The sequence below is a fragment of the Zingiber officinale genome, chromosome 10A (assembly GCF_018446385.1).
Source record: "Zingiber officinale cultivar Zhangliang chromosome 10A, Zo_v1.1, whole genome shotgun sequence".
Lineage (NCBI taxonomy): Eukaryota > Viridiplantae > Streptophyta > Magnoliopsida > Zingiberales > Zingiberaceae > Zingiber > Zingiber officinale.
Genome location: NC_056004.1, coordinates 50,693,283 through 50,708,922, shown reverse-complemented (window position 1 = coordinate 50,708,922; position 15,640 = coordinate 50,693,283).

Here is a 15,640-nt window from a genome sequence, read left to right as displayed (position 1 = left end):
ATATATACACACTGGCAGTAGGAATAGTCATATGCTTACTTAAACTTGTTCAAGGGTGTTGTTTCAGATAGCCAGAGCCACCTAAAATCTCGGTCTTGATATTTTAATTGACAATGCATGTTAGCTAATATAATTAATTTAAAGTGGTAATTGGGTCAATATTGGAAGATGGTTATAGAATTTTAGTATTTATAAAGTTTGAATGTATTCTTGAGGTAGTCTCCTAACGTGAACTTGCTCAACATTGATTTCAACTCAATTTGATTGTTCAAGGTGGAATTCTCTTTCTCAAATTTTGACACAGATTTTTCTTAAGTTTTGACACAGGTTGCATCTTGAATCTTCTTGGTAAGTCAAATTCAGTCTTCTCCTTGAGTTGTATTGACAGAAACTACATCAGCAATGCATTATTAACTGCATGTATTATTCTTCTGTTTTTGTTCTTTGCTGTAGTTAAGTAGACCAAATGATACTTTTGTTTGACAGATTACAACAGTGGATGTTTTAACTCAGAAAACTAGGCATTTGAAGGTGAAAAGTGGTGAGATTAGGGAAATGAAAGGCGCAAGAAGAATGAAGCAGTATATCAAGTTGAACAGATTCTGATTCTCATAATTTAATGTAGCCTCAGCTTGATTTTTGACTCACGATGTTCTACCTTGATGTGTTGTTAAAAGAATGTTCTACCTTGATTCTGATATCTATTAGCTTTTGATGTAAAAAGAATGTTTGTGTATTTTATGAATACTGTTGTAAGAAGAATATTTATGTAATTTGTGAATATTTATGTATTTTATGGATACTGTTGAATGAAGAATATTTGTGTAATTTATGAATATTTGTGTATTTTCTTGGTTATTGTCGGTTTTTCACTGTTTCAGAAATCAAATTTGTGTTGGTAAAAAATACTGATATTATATCGATTTTTCGTCGCTGCAAAACCGGTGTCATTAACTAATATTACATCGGTCGTATACCGCTGCCAAAACTAGTGTTATTACCATATAATATTACATCGGTTTTACACCGTTGATAAAACGGTGTCGTTAAGTGATACTACACCGGCTAATAACCGATTCGAAAATCGATGTTGTTAAGTGATAGTACACCGGTTTTAACCTGATGTCTAAAATGACAGATCTTTTACATCGCCTTCATAGACATCGGTCGAAAATGTAATAGACACCGGTGGAAAATCGATGTCTATGAGGATTTTTGTTGTAGTGGATCTTTCTTGTGTATTTGTCTACAATAGGTTAGTGCACAACATAAATAATAACACAAACCAAATACAAGAATAGAAGCAAGCACAAGAGACATAAGATTTTACGTGATTCCAAACCCTTGGTTCCTACTCAACGATCTACTGTTCTAGCGATAATTCACTAGCTCTCTCCTTGTCGAATAATTTTTGAAGGTGGAAAAACCTATTACAACATTTGTTGTTATACAAGAAATACAAAAACAAAATAAAGATACAAATACAATTGTGAACAATGTAAATGAAACAATTTGCATGAAAGGAACTTTACTTTGAGCACTTTGTTATTACTTTAGAATGTCTCTTGAGGTTTGTACATGCAGCAACACTATCATTCAAAACCCTCAAGAACCAGCTCTAAAAACACCTAGGAAACCTTTCATTTATAACCTTCTGGCAGTGGCTAATTTTCACCTATCAATCAATTATTTATCACTATTAGTTAATTGCTCCATTAAATTACACTGCTGTAGAAAGGCTCTTACAAATTTAGTTTGACCATGAAAAGTCAATTATTACTATTCATAAGTTGATTGATGCTCAAATAATCGAGTGTCGTAGCAGGCCCAGAAACCTTTATTCGCTGTAATAGTGACATCAATTAACTATTATTGTTTATCAATTAACTGCTTCTGCATTAGTCAAGTTCCCAACTCAACTTTGAAATTTTTTTTTCATTGCAATAGTATTAATACTATTCATTAATCGACTAATGGTCATTAGTCGAGTTTCAAATATTTTATTAGTTGTTACAATGGCTTCAGTTGATTGTTATTGTTTATCAATCGACTATATTATGTAGGATCAAAATCGATGCTAGAGGGAGGTAAATAGAGTTATAAATTTAAAAATGAGAAGATAGCAATTAAAAATAATTGAATTAATCAGAGTAAGCACAACAAAAATAAATCAAAACATAGACTAATTCAATCAAGTTAGACAAAGGTAATAATAACATGCAATATATTTAACTAATAATTTAAGCATGCAAGTTGATTGATCAAACCAAAAGTATAGATACACAACAATCATAAAATATGATTCTTATTTTCAATTTCTCATAAATGGAGAAACCTTACAAAAAAATAATCTAAAAATTGTAAGCACAACAAAAAAAAATAAAATAAGACAACACTAAAACAAATGTAAATGTTATTTTAGGTGTTACCGAATAAAAATGAAGCGTGAGTCGTAGCGTGTCACATAATAGAATATGAAAATGCACTCAGAGCATGAGAACAAAAGTGAATCATTTGTAGATGGGATGCTTTATAGATCTTCCTTGAAAGTCCTTATCTAGAACTCCCCTAGTCGCTTGGAGCCTTCCCTGTCACTTGTGTATGTACTGACGTAGCTGCAACTTCTATCCGTAAGATAACGTTAACGAATCTCTTTGATTGCTCGTACACCCTCTCCGATCGCCTGGCAAGGGGTCAAACTTCATCTTGGCTACCTTACTCAGATTGCTAATAATGTTATCTCATGGTCACCTAGAAGCTACTCTGGTCACCCATACGCTCTGATTGCCTGGACCACGTACGGTCGCCTGGACCCTTCGAAATCCCTTCATTGAGAGTAAACACTAGCCAATCGCCCCCGGATTCCATCCGATTACATGGAACCATCAAACATGTTTCCCTGCAGTTGGTATACTTAATGAGTATGATATAAAGTGTAAAGTTGTTCGCACTTAGATTTGATCCATCTAATTCATTTTTCCAAGCAATCAACCTCCAGTTGATTCTACACACTTCGACTTATGTCAAGCAATCAACCTCCAACTGATTCTATACACTTGGATTTGATTCACCTTGTCTCTAGCTAGGAATTTGTTGCTTGGTCCCAACTAAGACTTAGCTCATGACTGATTCACAATCAGGAATTTAGATGCCTAGATCCACTAGCACTTAGTACTGTCTTGTTCACAAGTAGAACTTTAACCCCTGTCAAGCATCATGCACCTATAAACTTGACACAACTGGCTAGATCACAACTAACCTAACTTTAACCTTAGTAATATATCAAAACCCTAGGTTACATATTGTGTACTTGGCAATAACATTTTGTAGAAGAAATATTATATCACTTAACTAATATTGTTCACTAGTTGATTGATGCACTATTCATCATGCTGAAAATATTATTCACACCAAATTCTCTTATGCCAAAGGACTATTTCTTTAGAACTTCCTTGTACAATTAGTAGTGATTAACCTTGATTTACTGGGGCCTCATCTTTGCTAGTATTTGATTAATTTCAACCTACTAGGACTGTACTCACTTAGCATCCTATCAACTTTGACCTGCTAGGACTTCTCATCTCATGCTTAATATCTGATCAATCTTGACATGTTAGGATTTTGTCATTGCTAATCATATGATTTTCTTTGACCTATTTAGACTTTTCATGCCTAATATTCGATCAACCTTGACATGCAAGACTTAGTCATTGTCAAACATCCAATCCTTCTTGATTTATTTAAACTTCACCCACTGAGTGTCTTGTCAACAACTATGACTCATTTGGGCTTTTATATTGTTAAGTATCCGATTAATATTGACCTACTTGACTTTTCAGTCAAACATACACATTAATTTTAGTCAACTAGACTCGAGATTGATAGAGCTGATAATCTCCCTCTCTAACATTTTCTCCTATTTGTCATCTTATTCTTGGTAACAAATATATTGATCAAATATCAAAACTCAATTCAAGTCAACTCAAGCTTAGTTAATTGAGCTTGATCAACCTTACAAGAGATCAATTGTACCGACAATTTTCACCCATGTCAGCAACACTTCAGGAGACCATTCCATCACCTCTAGCTCACCTTTATCCTTGTTTACACCTGGTCATTCTCACATCAGCAGAGGAGCGCTAATTACCCTCTCTAATGAGGCTCAGTTCAATGCATTGTCTCCTTGCTTACTTTGGCATCTTGCCCTTAATCTGACCCTAGTCTAACTGCTTCTCTGCCCTCGCACGTTTAAGTCTATTCTTCACCATTCTGCTAGCATTAGGCGGGTTGCGGTAATGGGTAGAGTTATAAAGCTTGCTATCTACAATCTGCTAATTTTGAATGATGCCTACCCACCTACCACCTTGATTTGTGTTCCCATGCCACGAGCTAGTTTGGATAACACAACACCTGCTAATTGGCCCAGGTGTACAACAACTTGTCACAGGAGCACCATGATAGATTAATATTCCATATCACACTCATTCTCACCCACTCAGGCCACTCAGCAACACCGACCATTACAAACCCATGCCTTCTCGAGAAACTCCACTAGCTAGGTCTATCCCAAGCAATGGATCTATGTATTAAGAATTGTGTCTTTTAATTCTCTTCAAAATAACTTCATTTTTTTCTCACATAGATCTCTTCATTAAAAGTAACTCATTTCACTAAACTCAAAAGCATAAGATCATTAAATATCATGTGATTAACCGTCACACCTCATGGGTTTACTGTTTCATCATACAAAATGGACATTGGGTAATCCCCCATAGTAATCTTCTAAATGAGTACATTTAGGTTGTTTTATCGAACTTAGTTCTTGGGATTTTTTATCATTATAAGTTAGGTTTTCTTTGCACCAACTTATTCCATAGGCTTAAGTTTCATTCCCTTTGATGAGCTTATAATTAACTTTTTATTTAACCCTTTGGTTAATGGATCTATTATATTATTCTTTGACTTTACACAATTAATAGTGATAACTCCAATTGAAAGTAGTTATCTAATGATATGATATATATAATGAATATATCTAGACTCGCCGTTATACATTTGGCTCTAAGCCCATCCAATACCCGACTGACTATCATAATATAAATAAATTATCAAAAGAGATTTTGATTATTTAGGAATATCTTATAAGAAATAATGTAATCATTCATCATCTTCACCACGCTTATTAAAGGCTCTAAACTCATATTTCATTGTAGGTCTGATTTTTATTGTCTACTTAGAAGATTTCCACCACCATCTTGGGTTTAAACCTATCAAGTGTACCTTTGAGACCATAGCTCAAATGTCCATCTCTAGTCCCTCTTTTAAGTTTTTATCCACCAGATTGTCCTCTTGATTTTTCAATGGCTTCTTGTATTCCAAGGATCAATATTTAACTAGATCATAATTTAGCAATTTCTAGAGAAATCTTCTTATTGGCACCTCCTCTGGGTTTCACTTTAGCCTCTCTGTTGGATGAACCAAGGGTCTTCCATTTTGAGTTTTGACCATGCTCAACCACGTTGACTTTCACAATAGCTTGAGAGAACGATCTCTTATTTCAACTTGTGTTGTATTTTTCAATACGAAGTCTAACAATGAGTTATTCGATGTTTATCTCCTTCCTTTTATAATTCAGGTAGTTTTTGAAGTCTTTCAAAGTGAGTGACAACTTCTAAATAATAGTGGCTACTTGGATGGTTTCACTCAGTACTGTTGGATCGTGAGCCTGTGAGAAAGGGGGTGAATCACGTGTTATTTTTAAAACTTCTATTTTTGTTTTGAAAAGTGAGTAAGCAGAATTAAATAAAGAAATAAAAAGTCAAAACACAAGTACGCAAAATGGTTTACTTGGTTTGGAACCTTTGGTAATTTCTACTTTAAGACCTAGGTCCCGAGGACCTATCAATGGGTAATTCACTAAAGACCTCTTTTGGAACCACTGGAAGAGGGAATCAAGTACAAAAGAAATAAGACAAGTGCAGCATGCTACACTTTCCTTTTTAGCAAAAATTAATTACAAAATTTAAATTATCATTACCTAACAGTTTTCGAGGATGATAGGCCTAAGCTCAGTGTTAGATGGCTCCTTGGCAGTAGTCGGACATAGTAACGTCGTAGAAGAGGAACATCGGGAAATCGGAGCAGTCAAAACTTCAAACGGACGCGTAGAAGCTTATAGAAGAGTTGATGATAAAGCCTTGGTCAAGCAACTCCTTTATAGAGTGTGGAAGGCACCTTCTATAGTATTGAAGGCACCTTCAATGTGTAAAATTTGATCCCAAACAAGTCACCCATTATCATCGACGAAGTTTGATTTTATCCGATGGAAGGTGCCTTCCGAGCCTTCAAAGGTGTTGATGTGCGTAAATTATATACACTTACTTAGCATGTTTTGACGCACATTCATATATTTTACGCATGTTTTATCTATGCACTTTCATTCTCTTAGTCTTACTTTAAGCATAATTACTCTTCTTTGTTTGAAGATCAGCTATTGTGTATTTTCTACTTACAGGAGTCGAATGTGGAGAGGAAACGATGTTCGTGGTCAATCCTGTCAAACGAAGGAAGACAACACTGGCCATGTGAGGCACACGGCCATGCTAAAGAAGCAAGGAGGAAAATGACCTTGGTTGTGTGGATCCTCACGGCTGTGTCATCCCAGCAGTTTTTCCAGCACACGGTTGTGTAGATCTACACGGCCGTGCAATTACTCCAGAGTGAAAGCAAGCTCAGGCCATGTGTGCTACACGGCCGTGCAAGGTTTCCATAAGCTAAGAATGGTTTGGTCGTGTGAGCCACACGGCCGTGTAAGTCATCCAGAGTTGTAGCAGAACACGACCATGTAGATCTACATGGTCGTGTCACCTTGGCTAAGAGCAAGACTTGTGAGGTCGTGTGAGAGCCACATGGCCGTGGCATGGGTCATGTGGTGTCCATGCCCTGCTCTATATAAGGGGCTTTCTTCCTCTTTCAAGAGGAGGAGGCTCTCCCTTTTGGGGAGATTCAATTTGGGGTTGTTCTTCATCCTCTCCATCTTTGTTCCAGCGATCCTAAGCCATCTCCACCTCTGTATCGACTCCGGAAGATAAGGATTGGTTTCGAAGATCACTCATCGTCTCTAGATAAGCATTTCTATTCTCTCTTCTCGATGGGGATTGGAATGTTTGTAATTTCTTTATCTTCGGATCTCTATCTTTGTACTATAGAGTAGATTCATTATTCTAGGATTAAGAGAGTAATTGTGGTGTGATTTGATGTATGAATCTCATGGATATGTTAATTTCCTATTTAGATGATGTTGATGTGTTTTGTATCTATTTGATCTTGTGTGGATGCTTGTGTTTAGATCAAATTACCATGTTTGATTGAATGTTTGTGAGACTTTTGGATCCAGTAGAGGGATACCCTAGATTGTATAACAGAGGGGTATTTGTGACAGGCTGCCTCGCTAATGGACGTCTAGGGGATCACCTTGAAAGGTGAAGCTAGTCTCTACAAGGAGACGGGATAGTTGAATGTATTTAGTTCCTGCACTTTTATGTGAATTGAATGGTGTTGTGTTTCTGTGTTGTATGACCGAGGGGCGTTGGTGACATCCTACCCCGCTAACGGACTTCATAGGGATCATGACCATTTAATCGCTAGAGGTGTAGATCGAAGTCCCTTGCCAATTATCTTCTGTAGGAGAAAACTGACAACTTCCTACAAATGTATGTCAATTAAGGATATGAATTGGAGAACCATGCTACATCAATGAATATTACAATGAAACGAATTCCTAGAACACTCACCAAACCATATACTTCATTTACTTTCCTAGTTCCATTTCTAGTTGCTACTTAGTTCATTCCTTACCTTGTTGATTGTTTAGCTAATTCTACGTCAGACATCTCTTGTGTTTATAACTAGTCCTTGTGGGATCGATATCTTTTTATTACTGATGATGAAACCATGCACTTGCGGTTGCATAACAGGTGCCTTCCATGAATAGTACTCAAGGTGCCTTCAAAGCTCCCGAAGGCGCCTCAGGTACTGTTCACCCAAGGCACTTTGCTTGTGCCCTGCAAAATATGTTAGTCTAACATAAAATATCTAACCTGCAAAATAAAATTAGCACAATAATAATAAGCAATAATAATTAGTTCATGTCCTTCCAGGACCAGGAATTAGTCAAAGTCTCAATTTAGGATCCAAAATGAATCTAAACTAGACCAGCGCCTAAAGTCTAAACTTGGACTCATCCTCATCGGAACTCTCTCCTCTAGTAGCTTAACTTCACTTTCCAACTTGCAGTTTATTAATTAGCCTCTCGACCTACCAGGTTTTCCTCCTGTTGTCAGGTTCGCATACCCAACTGAACTTCGACCAACTATCAGGCCCCGCGGACCCAGCCAGACTTTCCGCCAAATATCAGGTCGGCCCTTTGACCTATCTAGGCTTCACACCAAATATTAGGTCCTCAAACCTAGTTAGATTTTATCCTAGTGTCAGGTTCCCTAGACCTGTCAATCCATGCATGCTCGGTAAATGCATTAGATTACAAAAACACCAAACTTAACTCACTTGTCATTCATCAAAACCTAAATTAGAACGTTAGTACAAATTACACCAACAATCTTTCCCTTTTTGATGCAATGACAACCTGGGTTAAAGTTAGAAAAAACAAGTGCATAAAAATGTAGTTAGAGAAAAATAATGCATAGAATAACTTGATAATTCTTTGTTTCTTCTCTTGATCATCTATTCTTTTTCACATTCTTTTTCTAACTTGATTATTCTTTTTCTAACTTAATCCCCTACTCTCCTCCTTTGGCATTCATAAAAAAAGAATAGAATGCCTAAGCAAAGCAAGTAAGAAATTTTTCTAAGTGTGCATAAACAAACTTGCAGGTTTATTATAGGGAGGGGTTAAGAAAAATTTCCAACATATTTTGAAAGAGATTTCAAAATTTTGATATGGTTTCAAAACTTTGAAACTTGAATTTTGCAAAGTTAAATTATGAAAGTAGTTTAGAAACCGGTTTTCAAGATAATTTTTAAAACACATTTTTTAAAAAAAAATGTTGTAAGAATTTTATAAAACATTTTAAAGTGTTTTCAAAGTGAAAAGATAATATTTACAAGAGTTTCCTAAAATTTTTAAAAACTTTTCAAAGTGTTTTCAAAATATCTTTTAAAGTATTTTGAGGCAACTTTTAAGACACTTGCATTTGATTTTTTAAAACAGATATTTGAAAAAGTGCAAGAATTTTTGCAAAGAAAGTTTTGAAAGTATTTTATAAAATATTTTTCACAAAGATTAAGTAAAGTGATTTTAGAGTTTGTTTGTCAGTGCAACTTTTGAAAGTAAACGTTTCAAAGCAAATGTTGAAATATCTAGCCAAAACATTTTTCAAAAAAATTTGAGTAACTTTCAAAATCCTCTTTTTCTAGTTTTCAAAAAGTAGTAAGAAATGAAATAAATCATTTTGAAAGTAGTTTCAAATATCCTTTCCCTAAACCTGACATATTTTAAAAATTATATTCATCTAAAAATTATCCTTAAATATCTAAATATTAATTACTAACTAACTATCAGAAGATAATAGTATTCACTTGGTTAGTCAAGTTAAGTACTAATGTCTAATAAGAAATTGTTGAAAATGGACTACTTAACTTGATTAATGTATTGTTATATTTATCATCTAGACTTATGTTGATGTACTGATATAAGTATTTGAAGTCTAGGCAAAAGGCCTACACATCTCACGCCATTCTAAGTTTTTGAATACAAAATCAAGGTAGACCTAGTGTGTTTATAAGATGCTCATTACCTAGATCTATAGGATCATGCTTTCTAGGGGATTGTCCTACACTAAGGCCAAAATAAATTTTGAAATTCTAGGAAAATAAGAATTTTTAGAAAGCATATTTTTTTTTAAAAAAATATTTAACCTAGAATTTGAAACAAAACATAGTTAATGCAAGTCCTAGTCTGTGAAGCACATTCCTAATTATCAACGTAAATTGCTAAATTCACTTTCAGGGAGGGGTTTGGTAAATATATCAGCTAAGTTTAACTTGGACTCAATGTAATTGAGTTCAATATCTCCTTTAGTTATATGATCCCTGATAAAGTAGTGCTTAATTTTGATATGTTTTGTTCTTGAATGATGCATTGAATTTTTTGTTAAGTTGATTGAGCTAATATTATCAATTAATACTTTTGTATTTTTAAAGTTTAGATTAAAGTCTTTTAAGGTGTACATCATCCATAATAGTTGTGCAACACATTCTCATATTGTTATATATTCTGCCTCAATAGTAGATAAAGCGACACAGTGTTGCTTTCTACTAAACCAACTGATAAGTGATGGCCCAAGTAGTTGACAATTACCACTTATAATTTTTCTATCTAGTTTACGACTGGCATAATTTGAGTCAGAGAACCCTATAAGTTCAAAATTTGTTGTTCTAGGGTATCACATTGCTACGTTGGACGTACCTTTTAAGTATCTAAAGATTCTTTTAACATTAGCCAAGTGTGACTCCTTGACACATGTTTGGTACCTAGCATACATACTAACTACAAATAAAATATCAAGTCGACTGATAGTTAGGTATATATAGTAGGCTTCCTATAATACTTCTATAATATCTAAGGTCTATATGTTTTCCATTTGGATCACTGTTTAGTGTTACATTGGTGGTCATTGGAGTTTTAATTTCCTTGGAGTTTTCCATTCCAAACTTCTTGAGTAATTCAAGTGTATATTTTTATTGATAAACATAATTTTTTTTATTTGTTTGTTTGATTTGTAGACCGAGGAAGAATGTTAGTTGTCCTACTAGACTCATTTTAAATTCTTGTTTCATCAATGTTATAAATTCTTGTAGGAGTTTTGAATTAGTTGACCTAAATATTATATCATCTACATAGACTTGAGCTATAAAGAAATCTTGATTAATTGTTTTAACGAATAGGGTTGGTTCCACTTGACCTTGTTTGAAGCTTTTTGAGATTAAGTATGTGGTCAACCTTTCATACCAAGCTCTAGGAGCCTGTTTTAGACCATAAAGGACTTTCTTTAATTTAAAGACATGGGTTTTGTTCTCACCCCCTGGGGATTGACTTACATATACATTTTCTTTAATTAATCCATTGAGAAAGATTGACTTTACATTCATTTGATATAATTTGAAACTCTTATGGGCCACATGCTCAACAACATTCTAATTGATTCAAGTCTGGCGATAGAGGCATAAGTTTAATCATAATTAAGTCCTTCAACCTGACTAAATCCTTTTACTACTAATCTGGCCTTGTTCCTAATAACTTCCCCCTTTTCATTTAGTTTGTTTCTAAAGACTCATTTCATTTCTATTAATTTTTTATGTTTTGGTAATGGAACTAGATCCCACACTTCATTTCTTTCAAATTGGGCCCGTTCCTCTTGCATGGCTAAGATCTAATCTAGGTCACTTAGTGATTCTTCTATTATTTTGGGTTTGATATTAGAGATTAAAGTTATTTGGCTTAGGTTTCTAAGGCTGATCTAGTTTGGACCATTAGGTCCAGGTCACCAATTATTTATTCAAGTGAGTGGTTTGGGTTAACCCTTATGGTTCTAGTTTGTTTATTTTCTTATGGTTGATGTTCTTCTTCGTGTTCTTGATTTAGGTTTTCACTTTCTCCCCCTTGACTAGTACTATCTCTAACAAAATTAATTGATTGAATCTGAGTTTGTTCTAAGTTATGGTTAGATTCTTTACATTTTACATTTGTAGTTTCTTTGATTCTTAGTGTATTTTTGTTATATACTCTGTAACCTCTACTATTTAATCAGTATCCTACAAAAATTCTATTTTCTACTTTTGAGGTAAATATTTAACTATTCTCTTATATTTAATATGTAAATTGGACATTCAAATACTTCAAAGTATTTGATATTGGGTATTTTATCATAATAAAGTTCAAATGAAGTCTTATTATAATTTTTATTTATTGTAGTTCTGTTTTGTACATAGTAGGCTGTACTAACAGCTTTTGTCTAAAAATATTTTGGAAGTTGATAATCATTTAGCATTGTCCTAGAGGATTCTAGTAGGGTCCTATTAATTCTTCCTTTCAACTGCTCCATTTTGTTGGGGTATTTTAGGGCATGAAATTTGTGATGATAGCCATTTTCCATGCAAAGTATATTAATATTATGATTCTCAAATTCACCTCCGTTATCACTGCTAATTTGTTTAATTTTTTGGTCTTTTTCATTTTTAGTTTGTTTGCAAAAATTAATGAAGACTTCAAATGTTTTATCTTTTATTTTTAAGAATTTCACCAAGGTGAACCTTGAGTAATTTATTACTGGACAATATAGACTCTCATTTATTGATTTGATTCCATGGGAGTCAAATAGATCTAAGTGCAATACTTCTAATATTGAATTTATTTGAGTTTGATTAGTTGATTTGTGGGTAGATTTGGTTTGCTTTCCTTGTTGACAAGCATTATAGATTGTTGAATCTAAGTTAGATAATTTTGGTAAGCCTCTAACTAAGCCATTTTTTTTTTTTAGGTTTATAATGTTTGTGTGGGACATTCTTCTATACTATAACCAGGTTTCTTCCTTCTTTGTCAAGTGACACTTAAGTGAAGAGATAGTCAAGTTAATTGCATAGATGTTGTCCTTCCTAAAGCCTTTTAGTTTTATGTTAGGGTTATATATGTGCTTAATTAAACATTCAGAAGATAGGAGCATAATCTTATATCTCGAATCACACAAATGACTAATGCTAAGTAAATTATATTTGCAATTATCAACAAGTAATAAATTTTTAACAATAAAGTCAATTTTGAGTTCGATATTGCCTATCCCAATTACCTTAAGTTTGTCATTGTTTCCAAAGGCAACCATTCCTAAGCTTTTGTATGCTAGTTGAGTGATCTTGTTGTGATTCCCAGTCATATATTTGGAACAATCAGTATCTAATATTCATTTGGTTTCCTGCAAAAGGTAAGAGTCATTATTAATGTTAATTTACTTTGACTAAATTAATTGATTTTAATTTAAATTTGACTTTAAATTTGATTTGAAGTTTGATTTAAGTTTAAATTTTTGTTTAATTTTAAGTTAAGTTTTAATTTTAGTTTTACTTTTAAGGCATGTTTTAATTTTTGAGTTAAGTTTAAATTTTAATTTTAATTTTAAATTTTAAGTTAAGTTTTAATTTTAATTTTAATTTTAATTTTTAATTTGAGTTTTAAATTTTAACTTTTAATTTAATCCTTATTCATCTCACCCGATCTATATTTTCAATCAGAGAATCTTATAATTTTGTGAGATGAGTTAAGTTAAATTTTAGGATTTTATTTAACTTATATTAGATTCAAGTTTAGCTTTGGGTTGAACAAACATGCATTCTTTGGATAAACATCTAAGCTGTGGTGAGTCACTTGGACATCATTGGAGTAACATCACCTTTAAAATTTTTCAAATAGTCCTGCCCACTAAACTTAGTATAAAACTTTGGTCTAACTAGTTAGGATTAGTAAGGAGTATCTTCAGTTAGTTCCACTAAACCAAATGCACCAAGTCGAAGTCATATCTTCCAAGACATGCATAGACAGAACTTCCCTAACCTATTATCATTCAAAACTTCTCCAGCACTATTTGTTAAGTTAAGCTTTTGTCCCTAATTAAGCTAGTCCTAATTACCCAACTGGCTAAATTATTATTTTAGAGGTGCCATCTAATTTAGAGTCTCCTCCTGATATTGAACTTTGGGTTTTAAGTTTTAGGTTTGTGTCTATTTGCTTTATAGTTATAATAGACTTGATTATAGTTTGAGTTTAGATTAATTTCATAATTATTTAGTTTAAGTTTAGTTTATGATTTATTTTAATTCTTTTTATTTTTTAGGTTTGAATTTAGTTTTGAAGGTTTAATTTTTGAGATTAAGGTTGAGTTATTTTGTTTATACTAATTTGGTTTTAGGTAGTATATTTTATTTTTAGGTACATAATATTGATTTGATCCTACTCTATGGTTAGACACGCTTTCAGAACACAGGATTTGGTTTGATTTTTATTTTGGGTGACTAGAGATATAAAAGTTTTGTTAGTCCATCTAGGCTTGTATCTGAGTTCAGACTTATTATACACAACTCTTTATGATCCAAATATCATATCAAGGTACTTGGATCTAGTTGTGAATTTTTCTAGAAGTTGTTTTAGTTCAATTACTTCACCTTTTAATATGGAATTGCCTTCCTCAAGTTTTGTAACTTGAGTTGGGATTCCAACTTAAATCGGCTTAGTTATTGGGTTAATTTTAGTTGTTCGTTAAGTGTTTTACTTTCTATACTTAGTTCATTTATTTGATTTTCAAAAATAGTCAATTTCCTATGTAAACATACAGTTATTTTGAAAAAAATTACTTAAAATAGATTGTACCTCACCAGACCCTTTGAAAATGAGTACATACTCATGGCTTGATTCGGGTTCGAACCTATCTTCCGATTTTGGTCCATATGCCATCAGCATGAGGTAGTTGGTGTGCTTCCGTTGGTCACTGTTCATTTTTTTCGCGGACGATTCATCCCAAGTAGCCTTGAGAGTTTTCTTCTTTTTGAGATTCGGGCAATCATGCTTGTAGTGTCCTTCTTGTTGCATCCAAAGCATGTGGCATTTGCCTTGTTGTTGGGAGTGTACTTGATCTTTTGCAGATCTTTTTGGTGAAGTCTTTCTTTCTTCTAGTTAATATTTTTCTTACTAGGTTCACTAGGTGTTCTTTATCGTCTGAATCTGAGTCAAACTCATATTTTGGTTCTGGTTTGGTTATGGACTTTTCTTTGGATGATCCTGCAATGAGAGCAAAACCCTTCTCGGTTGGTTTGACGTTAGTCTATTCATGCAGTTCTAGTTCACAAAAAAGTTCATCTAATTTTAATTTAGATAGATTCCTCTAAATTTTCACTATAAGAAAAACCCTCATAGACATTGGTGGAACAATAACAGTTTTAAGCAAAAATCGATGTCTTTGAGTATTTTACACCGGTTTTTTCAAAAATCGGTGTCTATGAGCGCAGATTTTCGCTCATAGACATCGGTTTTTTAGCCGATGTCTATGAGCGCCTTTTTTTTGTTAATAGATACTAGTTTTAACAGTGGTTTTTAAAACCCGGTGTTAATGAACCAAAAAAAAATAATTTAATTTTTCCACCAGCTAAAATTTATAACACTTCACAAAGTTCCTCCAAACCTAAACCAATATCGCGCCGCTTCTCTCAGCCTAAACCTAAACCTCCTGACCATCTCTCTCAGCCTCATCTCCCTCTTCCCCTTCCTGGATCTCTTCCCCTTCTTGGATCGATGCCCCTTCATCTCCCGATTAGGATCAAAACCACCTGCTTCTTCTCCATGCTCGCCGGCACGATCTGGCCGGGCCAGTCCGGCGGCTCCGGCCTCACCGGCACCCACGGGGGCTCCGTTGAAGGCTCTTGCTTGCTCAACAATGGCGGCGAGCTCATGTTGAGGCAAAAGGAAGCAGAGAATAGGGATGCGTCTCCTCCATTTCCTTGTTGCTGCTGAACCTCGAGAATCGATTCCTCCAACCTCTGAGAAAACTCCTCCACATTATCCTCCTTCGCCCGACCATCA